Below are 10,569 nucleotides of genomic sequence, written 5' to 3'. Positions count from 1 at the left end.
AAGTAATTGGACAGACCACTACATTTTTAGATGAGCCACCGGATCATTTACCTGCCGTGAGGCGCAGCTAAACACGGAAGTGCCAGTGAAATGCCAGTGGGCACTAGAAGCCAAAGGAAGAGCAGCAAAGAGTCAGGCACTTTCATGGATTGACAGCTGCAGTGAACAGCCAATGAGAATCCGGGCCTGAAGTGGCAGAGCCCGCCTACAGTGCGTAATGCCATACCTGCATACTAAGCACACCGGTTTCCCATTCACCTCCATGAACAAAAAGAAATTAGTCCATTTTTCTTTAAAAACCTGACACGAGATGTCCACTTTTCTCAGACATTTTGCTGATGAGATTGTCCCATACAATCAAAAATTTCATTAACTGCATTCACAAGAGCAAAGTCTTAATTTGCTCTGGCGGCTAGAGGTACTGGACATGCCAAGCTAGCATGTCGCAAAAAATTTACTTTTATGTAAAATGAGCTGAGGGCCATATCAAATCTGTAGGCGGGCCAGACCTGGCCCCCGTGCCACATCTTTGACACCCCTGCATTAAAGATCAGTATTGCAATATCCCAAGTAAACACAAATTGTTCAGTTCTGCATTTAAAAGATCTTTTCCAAATAATGCAGCTCCACTTCCATTGGCGGGGGGAGAGGGAAAGTCATCATCCTGAGCCTTTTCAAACCATGACAGTGGAATCCGCACCAGACACTAGATCTTAATTTCACTAGAAATTTTGTTGCTAACACAACAGGACTGGGTCAGCCAGTCCAAACCGTAGCTTTAAAGAGTTAAAATACTTCAAACCAACATGAAAACTCAATGTTTAGGTGCAATTTTTATTAAATGAGCAGAAATGGGAACACAAGGCGTCAACATGTTACTGCAACAGTTTCTGCACAAACAAAGGGCTGGGAATAATCTCATGACAAGCAGGTCTATAATTAATGAACTCCTAAACCCCAAAACGATTGTGATGATTATCCTCTATGACTGTTGTCATGTTCAGGAGGCAGACACTGGAGTCCACAGCCGCTGTAGCAGCATTTGAGGTTCTTTTCACACTCACTGTCTTCAGAGCATTCATCAGGACATGTGGTGAAAGAAGGGTTTGGACGAGGGCAGGATCCTGGTTTGGTTTCTGTGAAGATAAACATTTACAGGTCATATCTGGAGAGGCACCTCCACTCAGTAAGAATGCATGTTTTCCAATGTCAAAAATATCAGGTGTTTCTATTTTGAAAATGGTACTGAAGTATAATAGTATCAAAATGTTCCTACTGGTCCTTTCAATTTGAGGGAGTTACTGCAGCCCTATACTCCAGAGCCCTGAGGTCAGCTGACCAGCTCCTGGTTGTGCCCAAAGATTTGGTCAGCTGAAGTTGCTTCAGATGCGCTATATAAATAACCTTGAATAGTATCATAATCAGTCAGCCAACAGTCATCTCCTTGAATTACAGATAAATAAGTGAAGAGTGCATTACTTATGACTGGTCGCTGACAGGTATGCCCACAGCCATTGGAGCAGCATTTATCATCCTCCTTACAGTCGTCAAAAGTGCACATTTCGACACATTTTCCAAAACCACTTGGACTAGGGCATAATAATCATTTCTTAAGCTTAGGCCCACTTATGGACGTTCAAGGAGTTTGGATGAAAAAAATATTCCTGGTATTTTTTTTATTACTGATATACAAAAATATTCTTAACAGTAACAAGTATTAATTTATACAAAGTGGTGGGGCAAGGATAATGTAGGATTTGATCACCATTACTTAACATCCACATGTATTCCTGAGGGACATGTTACCTCTTGGCTTTTCACAAACACGTCCACAGCCGTCGAAGCAGCACTTCAGGTTTCCCTCACATTCACTGTCTGTGGAGCACTGATCCAGACAACCGACCTCTACGTGAATGTCTGTCCTGGGCTTGGGACAGACTCCAGGTTTCTCTGAATCCACTGGAAACAAATTTAATGAATTAGCCAAAAAAAAGTCAACTTCATAGTCAGATGTGTTAAAGATTCAGTGCAAAAAGAATTTCAGATTTTATCCTGCACATATATTTTGTGACCAACATCATGTTTCAGAAGATCAATTCTGTTGAAATCAGAACATGATCAGGTGAAATAGTGTCACTGAACAATCAGTTAACCCTGTGGTCCACGTGTAATTAAAGGATATGACAAACAGGAGTGTTCTCCTTATGACTGGCTCCCAACAGGTGTGCTGTAAATTTGCAATTAAACCTGTAATTGAATTCATGAAATATACACAAATTCAATGCTGTGAAACACTCCAAACAGGACCATGTTCCAGTTTAGTGGATTAGTGATCAAGTAAATCCATGTCTTATTTTCACAAATGTCACTGAAACATTAAAACCTCTGGACATTGTGGTATATGTAGAATTGAGTATATACACGATATATGTGTTCAATGTTCTCTATTTAAAAGCATATTCAAAGTGACTGACCTTCCACAGCAGAGAGCAGAGGCACAAAGGCCAGGGCCACAGTCAGGAGGCAGAGGACAGAGCGCACCATGTTGTTCACTGCTGCAGACACAGACACAGATTAAACTCATGTACAGCTTCTATTTATCCTCCTGAAGAGGAGCCTCAGTACAGAGCTGTCCTTGTCCCCGCCCTGTATTAAACATGATGATAAGTAACTTTGGGCTTGGATGTAATAGTAATAATAGTAGTAACTAACAAGTTACATAATGGGGACATCATGGGACCCTCAATCAAAACCTAAATAATCTCCAGTGCAGTTCATTTCATTTATTGGTGATTGATTTGACAATAGGCAGATTCAGTACATAGGCCAGTTATATGAGAAAAAATGTATGTATATTTGTATCATTTCATGTTGACATATTAAAATAATCTATTTTGTTGTGTAAAAATACCCCAAATTGAATCTTTTCCCAGGGATAATGTTTAGAGCTGGTGTGAAATCCTTCTTTGCATTAGGTTATTTTAGAAATGTACAAAGGAGGTTCTGGATACGTCACTTTGTCCTGTTAAAAAAACTCAAATATAATCTAATTGTAGAAGTGGAATGATAAAAATTGTTAACAGCCTTTTCCCATATCATTGATCCAGTGAAATAATAAAACAGATTTCTGTTTAGTCTGGGTGATTGATTTATTTCCAAGTGAGATGTGTTAAGAGAGAAAAGTTTTTTTCAATAGTATTTTATTAATGTTTAAATTCACTTTTATAGTTTCATAGACACAGGGTCGTAGGAGCCTGTGACATGAGATCTGCTGAAGTGCATATTTTTAGTTTTAATAAATTGAGGACCATTTTAGATTTATTAGTGTTCAAATGCATTTTGTAATTTGGATAGAGCTTCCTGAGCAGTGGGTGCAATACAATACAACATTGGGTCATCCTCATAAAAATGGGCAGTACTATAGGAAAATATTATTAATATACAAAGTAAAAAGTAATGGGCCAAGGACTGAACCTTGGGGAATTTTATTTTTATTATTTACCATGGAGATATGTATCCATCTGCCATTACTGATTGTGATCTATTTGAAAAGGATGAGGCCAACCAATTCAGAGAAAACTCAAAACCAAGAGACACAAGTTTATTTAGGAGAATATTTGAGTCTACAGAATTAAAGGCCTTGGACAAGTCAACAAAGAGCGCCACACAGTGTTGTTTTTCGTCCAAGGCATGAATAATATCATCGACCACTGCAGTGACGGCTGTGATTGTCGTGTGGCCTGGTCTAAAACCTGATAGTGAGAAGAAGGACGTTTGCTGAGAAACGGCACATATTTTTATCAAACAAACAGACTGATCATTAAGACATGTCATTGCTTTGATTGTTTGTACTTTTCTGTTCTTCTTTATCTTTTATAAATGAGACAGTCAGCTGTTATTGTGTCCAAACATGTTCTGTTTGGACACAATAACAGTGTTTCATATAAATAGGGTGACCAGACATCCCTGTTTACCTGGGACAGTCCTAGTTTTGAGCCCTGTGTCCCAGAAGATCTATCTAAAATCAGTGATTTGTCCCAGTTTTACACAAGTATCCCAGGTGTCCCAGTTTGATACTGGCCAACAGTAAAATGCAGAAAACCATGCTTGAAAATTAGCAAAAAGAAATATACCGACAGAAGTCCCTCATTCTGTACTGAGCCACAAGTGAGTCAAGAACGGACAATGTTACTCATTCTTTTTTATCTATTCCAAATATCCCAACCCGGGTGTGTCTCAGTTTTTAATTTTTGAAAGTCTTGTCACCCCACACATAAGTGCACAGACTTCTTACACTGATGATGATGATGATGCATAAACTCTCAGCAGCTCCTAAAAAAACTCAAACTTGAGACATTAAGGTCTGGAAATTATTTTGCAGGATTACTGATGTTATTCAATAAATTAGAATGTAGGTCAGAAGAGCTAAAAACTAACTAAAAATAATGTAATGTCTATAAAAATAGGCTATATCCAATTGTGCAAGGGATCGGCTATAAATGTATTTTATTTGCACACTTACAATGTATTACTTTATTTACTTTTACTTATAAGCTACTCACTTAGTCTGTTTATTCTACTGACAGTAATCAACACTGCTGTTGTCTTGGTCACTCGTTTATCATTATTGTTGTAGTCCACCTTGTCCTAGGGAATCATAATGTGATAAAAGTCTATCTGTAAAAATCTATCTGTAAAAATTGTCTTAAAGAACTCTGTGTTTCACAAAGTGTCCACGTTATCTGTGGTGACTAAACAGCTATCGTCAGTGTAAAAATAAGTCGACTATGCAGACTGTCCTCACTAGTGGAGCCAAACCAACATGGCACCAGATTAAAACCTACATTTTTTGTGTGAGACGTATAAGATAGACATCCACCAGACAGGTCCCCCTTGAACACGTAAAACACAATCCATCCATTTTCTTCCGCTCATCAGGGAACGAGTCGTCAGAGTTCCTTCACACCAGACACGTCCTCCAGCTCCTCCGATGGGACTCCAAGTTGTTCCCAGACCAGTCGAGAGACATAGTCCCTTCACCTTGTCCTGGGTCTTCCCCGGGGTCTCCTCCCAGTGGGACATGCGTCCAGGAGGCATCCTGAACAGATGCCCGAGCCACCTCAGCTGGGTCCTCTCGACATGGAGGAGCAGCGGCTCTACTCCCTCACCCAGAAAACCTGAATAAGATCCACACAAGGTGATTTGACCCTGTAGGAGAATAAGAAAAAAACTCAAATTTACACATCAAATGTAATATTGATTCTGTAGATTCCTGACATTGATGTATGAGGAAAAATGCACTGCAACTTTTTCACCATCTTATTTATTTATTTATTTCAGGGACAGTGATTAATCAACATTTCTGTAATGTTTTTTTTTCATCCGTCGTCCCTTGACAGCAGATACTGTCCACCTAAAAACACCTAAAAACAAGAGTAAAAATTACAATACAATAAATACATAGAAAACAGTCGAGAAACATATGCACTATGTACTAATCAGCGTTTAAATTTTATGCAGCTAAAACTTGGAACAGTCTTCCTGAAGATGTGAGACAGGCCTCTACTTTGACAATGTTTAAATCCAGACTCAAAACAGTTCTGTTTAGCTGTGCATATGACTGACAGGTTTTTATTCTGCACTCTTCTCTTTTAATGTTGATTTTATGATGATTATTTGTGATTATTTATGTTTGATTTGTGTGATTTTAATGTCTTTCTTATTCTGTAAAGCACTTTGAATTACCTTGTGTACGAATTGTGCTATACAAATAAACTTGCCTTGCCTTGCCACTATTACATAAGACGGCAGACTCACAACAATCATTCAACTACACACCACCACTCATAAAGAAAGCACATACACACACGACAATCGCACACAGACACAGGGTAAGAGGCCAGCAGGGGGCAGCGACAGTGGATAAAGTCAATGTTCACAGATCTGGTTTGCAGTTGGCCGTTGTTTTAACTGTATTTTAAAGGTGTGGTCAGTGTTAGTGGATCTGATGGTTGTGGGTGTGAGGTTCCAATCTGAGGCAGCACGAACAGAAAAAGCTGTTTGCCCAAAGGAACTTTTCCTGAGGGGGATGATGCAGTCTCCTCGTGCTGCTCCTCGTGCTGCTCCTCGTGCTGCTCCTCGTGCTGCTCCTCGTGCTGCTCCTCGTGCTGCTCCTCGTGCTGCTCCTCGTGCTGCTCCTCGTGCTGCTCCTCGTGCTGCTCCTCATGTTCTACTGTGGCTGGTGGTTCTGATGGAGATAAACTGACTGAGTGGTGGAGATGACAGACCGTGAATGATTTTATAGATTAGGCAGAGATTAGAATATTTGATCACGTTATCCAGGCTGAGTAAATGGTGTTTTATTTTATTGAGTATTGGACAGTGGTGAAAATGATTTGTTTTTTTTATCCAGAATTTTAACAGTTCACTTGTCGAGTGATTGCAGAGGTTTCAGTGTTGTGGTATTTGCCAAGGACCAGACGGGTAAACAGTCTGTAATGTGAGAGAATCATTGAGTGCATAAACATTTTAGCTGCTTGGTTGGACATTTGATGCCCAATGTGCTTGAAGTAGCGAATACTGACTTTTGTATGATTACTTATTTTATTAATGTGAGATTTGAATGATAATTTTGAGTCTGTTAGAATCTCGAGATATTTGTATTGTGGGACAATTTGCAGCCGTTCTCCAGAGACAAGGATGTCTGGAACTTTATGGGAAGTGTTGTTGGATTTACTGAAAATCATTGCTACCGTTTTGGATGTATTCAATTTAGGACAGGAGTGATTTAGCCAAGATGAGATTTGAGCCATGGAGTGAGTTTGTCCGCGACCTGGGAGATGTTATTGCCGTGTGTATATTACCGTGTCGTCAGCGTACATTAGTACGTGGACATTGTTGCAAACGGAGGGAATATCATTAATGTATAGTGAAAATAACAGTGGTGCTAATGTAGACCCTTGGGGAACCCCGGTGGACAAAGACAGTGCTGAAGATTGTGTAAGAATATAAGCCTAATGTACACTGCATTAGTTGTCATTTGTTGGTAATTAAAATGCTGTTACTTTTGGTATTTTTAAATACCAACTGTTACTTTCTAATATTGTAATGATCTGATATTTTGTGTTTAGTTCGGGTGTGGCGAGAGCGGTGGAATAGAGTAAGTGATTTGGTTCTCACTTAAAGTAATTTAACAATAAATGACAACGCCACCCCAGGAATTTCACCTGGAGAATATAAAGCCCAAGGCACACAGGTAAGGTTCACTTTAAAAAGGCCAAGAGACAATTCCGATTCACAATATTTATTGAAGGAAGCAGAAAATTATTAAAATGCAATGCTTTATTAAAGTCCCATACCTAAAAGCTAAATTTAACACCCATAAACCCCCCCCCCCCCCCCCACACCCACGGGAGCTTAGTCCTTCCTGGGAAGAAGGGAGAGGAGCAACTTAGGAGGAATCTAAATAAAACAACAAACTAACACCACACGTAAATAAACAGTGCACTGCAAATAAAGAGTTACCGCCACCAGAAGAACCACCACCAACACCAGACCGGACACTGAGCTCCTGAAACAAACACAATGAATATTAAAATGGAGGTTCAATAAGGTGCCAGGTCTATACACAGGAATCCAACAACAATAATCCAATTGTACGAGTGTCAAGATGGTCAGTATCCCGTGTAATGTCCTTAGACTCCCAAGGAGCGGGGCAGACGGGCAGATCTGTCAAGTTAATATAGCCTTTTAAACCAGATTCAAAATAACTGAAGATGGCTCAACCCTTTGGCCTAAATGATGCAGAGGCTGATGGGTTAAAATATAGGATATATTATGGATTAGGGTATTTTTTGTTAAGTAGTTTCAAATGCACCATTGTCTTATTATAGCAAAGACCCACATGAGTTTTATTGCCCGTGACGTCAAGTCCCCGTGTCCCAAAAGCTGAGAGCCGAGCCTCAAGTCTATTCTCCGAGTCTGCACCCACAAGTCTGTACCCAGGACGACACGAGTACAGAGAATGATAATCTATGGAAATCCTCTTCAAAACAGCAGTCGTAACACCAGTTCAATTCAATGTCTTCCTTGCAGCACTGCACAACATTTATATCAATGACTTCCCAGACGTTTGTGAGAAGCCATCATGTACAGAGGACACTCATCTATGCACATGGAAGTACTGGAACTGCATTTGCCTAATTTTTACAAACGCAGAGAAGAGCCGGGCTTAAATAATCTCATGGCAAGCAGGTCTAGAGTATATAAAGTGATTCAAGATTCATAAGAACCCCAATATGATTAGATGCATACAAATTGTGATTATTACTTTTTATTTTGACTTCAGACATGTTTAGGGTGCACACACTGGAATCCACAGTTGCTGTAGCAGCATTTTAAGTTCCTGGGACACTGACGGTCATCAGTGCAGCCCCTTCTACATTTGTTGAAATGGGGGACTGGATGAGGGCAGGATCCTGGTTTAGGCCTAGGCCCACCTGTGGACATTCAAGAAGTTTGATTTTTTTTTTAAAAAAACAAAAAACAATGAAAAAGTTTATATATAGGATTTGACTACTACAATATTGGGATGACCATGACCAATACTTAAATATCCACCACGTTACCTTTTGGCTTTAGACAAACACGTCTACAGCCGTCGAAGCAGCACTTGAGGTTTCCCCGACATTCACCGTCTGAGAAGCACCAATCCGTACATCTGTCTATTGGGTCAATGGGTGCCCTGGGCTTGGGACAGACTCCAGGTTTCTCTGAATGCAAAGATACAGTAGACAATTTGTCATTGTAAAATGACTTGGAAATATGCAACTTTGATAAAATTTCTATGCGATTGTCAAAGAACATGACCAGGTCAAAAAATATATACATTTCCACACCTAAATTCTGTCAAACTCTTTAATATTTTTCAAAAGATTTCAGTTGACATCAGAACATGATCAGGTGCTTGTGAAACAGTATCACTGATGACCCTGGGTCATCTCCTTTAATTGAACCAAACACAGGAGTGTATCATTTATGACTCCTGACACGTGTGCAGTAAGTTTGCAATGACATTTTAAATGAATTAAATGTAATATATACAACATTCAATGGCTTGCTGTGAAACATTCCAGACAAACAGGACCATCTTCCAGTTTAGTGCATTAGTGATCAAGTAAACCTATGTCTTATTTTCACAAATGTCACTAAAACACCATATGAAGCTACACAAGCTCAGAATTGAGTATATACGACATAGGTGTTCAATGTTCTCTATTTAAAAGCATATTCAAAGTGACTGACCTTTCCTTGCAGAGAGCAGAGGCACAAAGGCCAGGGCCACAGTCAGGAGGCAGAGGACAGAGCGCACCATGTTGTTCACTGCTGCAGACAGATTAATTCTGTAGATGTAGACAAGTGTATGAAAAAAAAATGCCCTGCATTTTTTTTCACCATCTATTATTTTAATTGTCTCATAATTTGTGTTTAGTTCAGAGTTGACACCTTTTGTTCTTGTAACGGTTTATGTTGAAGTTGATGTAAATGTTCTATTAGTCAGTTTCTTGGGGGACTGGCTCTAGTGAGTCAAGAATGTTTTACTCTTGTGGTGGTGTGGGTTATGTCCTACAGTCGCCGTTGAGATCAGAAAATAAACCACAAGAAATTCAGTGTGTTTCCTCACACCAGAATGTTACATTGGTGTCAGATGAGACGAGCCAAACCTCCTTGGTAAAGGTTCAGTGAAGCTAAACTCAACTCTGCTGAGCTACAAGTCGAAGTCTGTCTGTGTGACTAATGTAGCTAGTCCATTACACAGGCCTAAATTTAAAGCCAACAGGTAAAAATGACAATATGCAAACAAGTTCGGGATGTTGATTACTTAAAACAGTTCTACAGTTAAAGTTGGCCTGTAACATAAAACATGAGTAAGTGCATCAGCTAATTGATCGCAATTGAATTGTTTGAATTTCTACTCACCTGTGTTGTCCTCCACCTTAAATGTTCCAGTCTAATGACTCCCCAGGCAGCTGGAGCATCTTAAGAAGGTTCCGGGCCAGACAACTGTGTGCTGAGGAGGAGGGGTGTCCAAATATTTTAGCTTCTTGTATCTAGTTTGTTTTCCACAGTTAACACTGATAAAGTAATATAGAGCTCTATTTTAATAACACATTTGATTGAATAAAGATTAACACTGTTTTGCTAAAGATAACGTTTAACAATATTATTGGATTTGCTGGAACTGACCTGTGCTGCAGTGTGGGAGTCACCAATTAAGGGAGTGGCTCTATAAAAGGAGCCAACCTCAGTCTGATCAGAGATGGTGCTGTGTGTAAAGTGATGGTGAAACGGAAACCTCATGAAACATTGAACCACTTTGAGACAAATGCACTGAAAATGACACACTGCTTTCAATAATTTGACACAGTCAGAAGAGCAACATCTGCTGGATTTGTCTGTGTGATGCATTTGTGTGGATGTGATTAAAGCTTTTGTGAACCTCACTTTCCCCCTTCCTCTAACCCCCACTTCCCTTTTATGTGATTTTAATCTGGATGAATCTTATCACTT

The 10,569-nt window shown here is 39.7% G+C and overlaps 1 long non-coding RNA gene across 1 annotated transcript; it reads right to left on the bottom strand.

The window, feature by feature from the left end:
* Positions 1 to 1,906: 1,906 nt before the first annotated feature.
* On the bottom strand, positions 1,907 to 5,207 carry LOC129456402 (uncharacterized). Its single transcript, XR_008648743.1, has 3 exons — positions 5,169 to 5,207; positions 2,475 to 2,555; positions 1,907 to 1,959 (listed from the first exon to the last, which is right to left on the bottom strand). It is a non-coding gene; the product is annotated as an uncharacterized LOC129456402 (long non-coding RNA).
* Positions 5,208 to 10,569: the final 5,362 nt, after the last annotated feature.

The sequence above is a fragment of the Periophthalmus magnuspinnatus genome, chromosome 7, assembly GCF_009829125.3.
Source record: "Periophthalmus magnuspinnatus isolate fPerMag1 chromosome 7, fPerMag1.2.pri, whole genome shotgun sequence".
Taxonomy (NCBI): domain Eukaryota; kingdom Metazoa; phylum Chordata; class Actinopteri; order Gobiiformes; family Gobiidae; genus Periophthalmus; species Periophthalmus magnuspinnatus.
The sequence above is the reverse complement of the archived record's forward strand: the minus strand, read 5'-3'. Positions and strand labels throughout refer to the sequence as shown.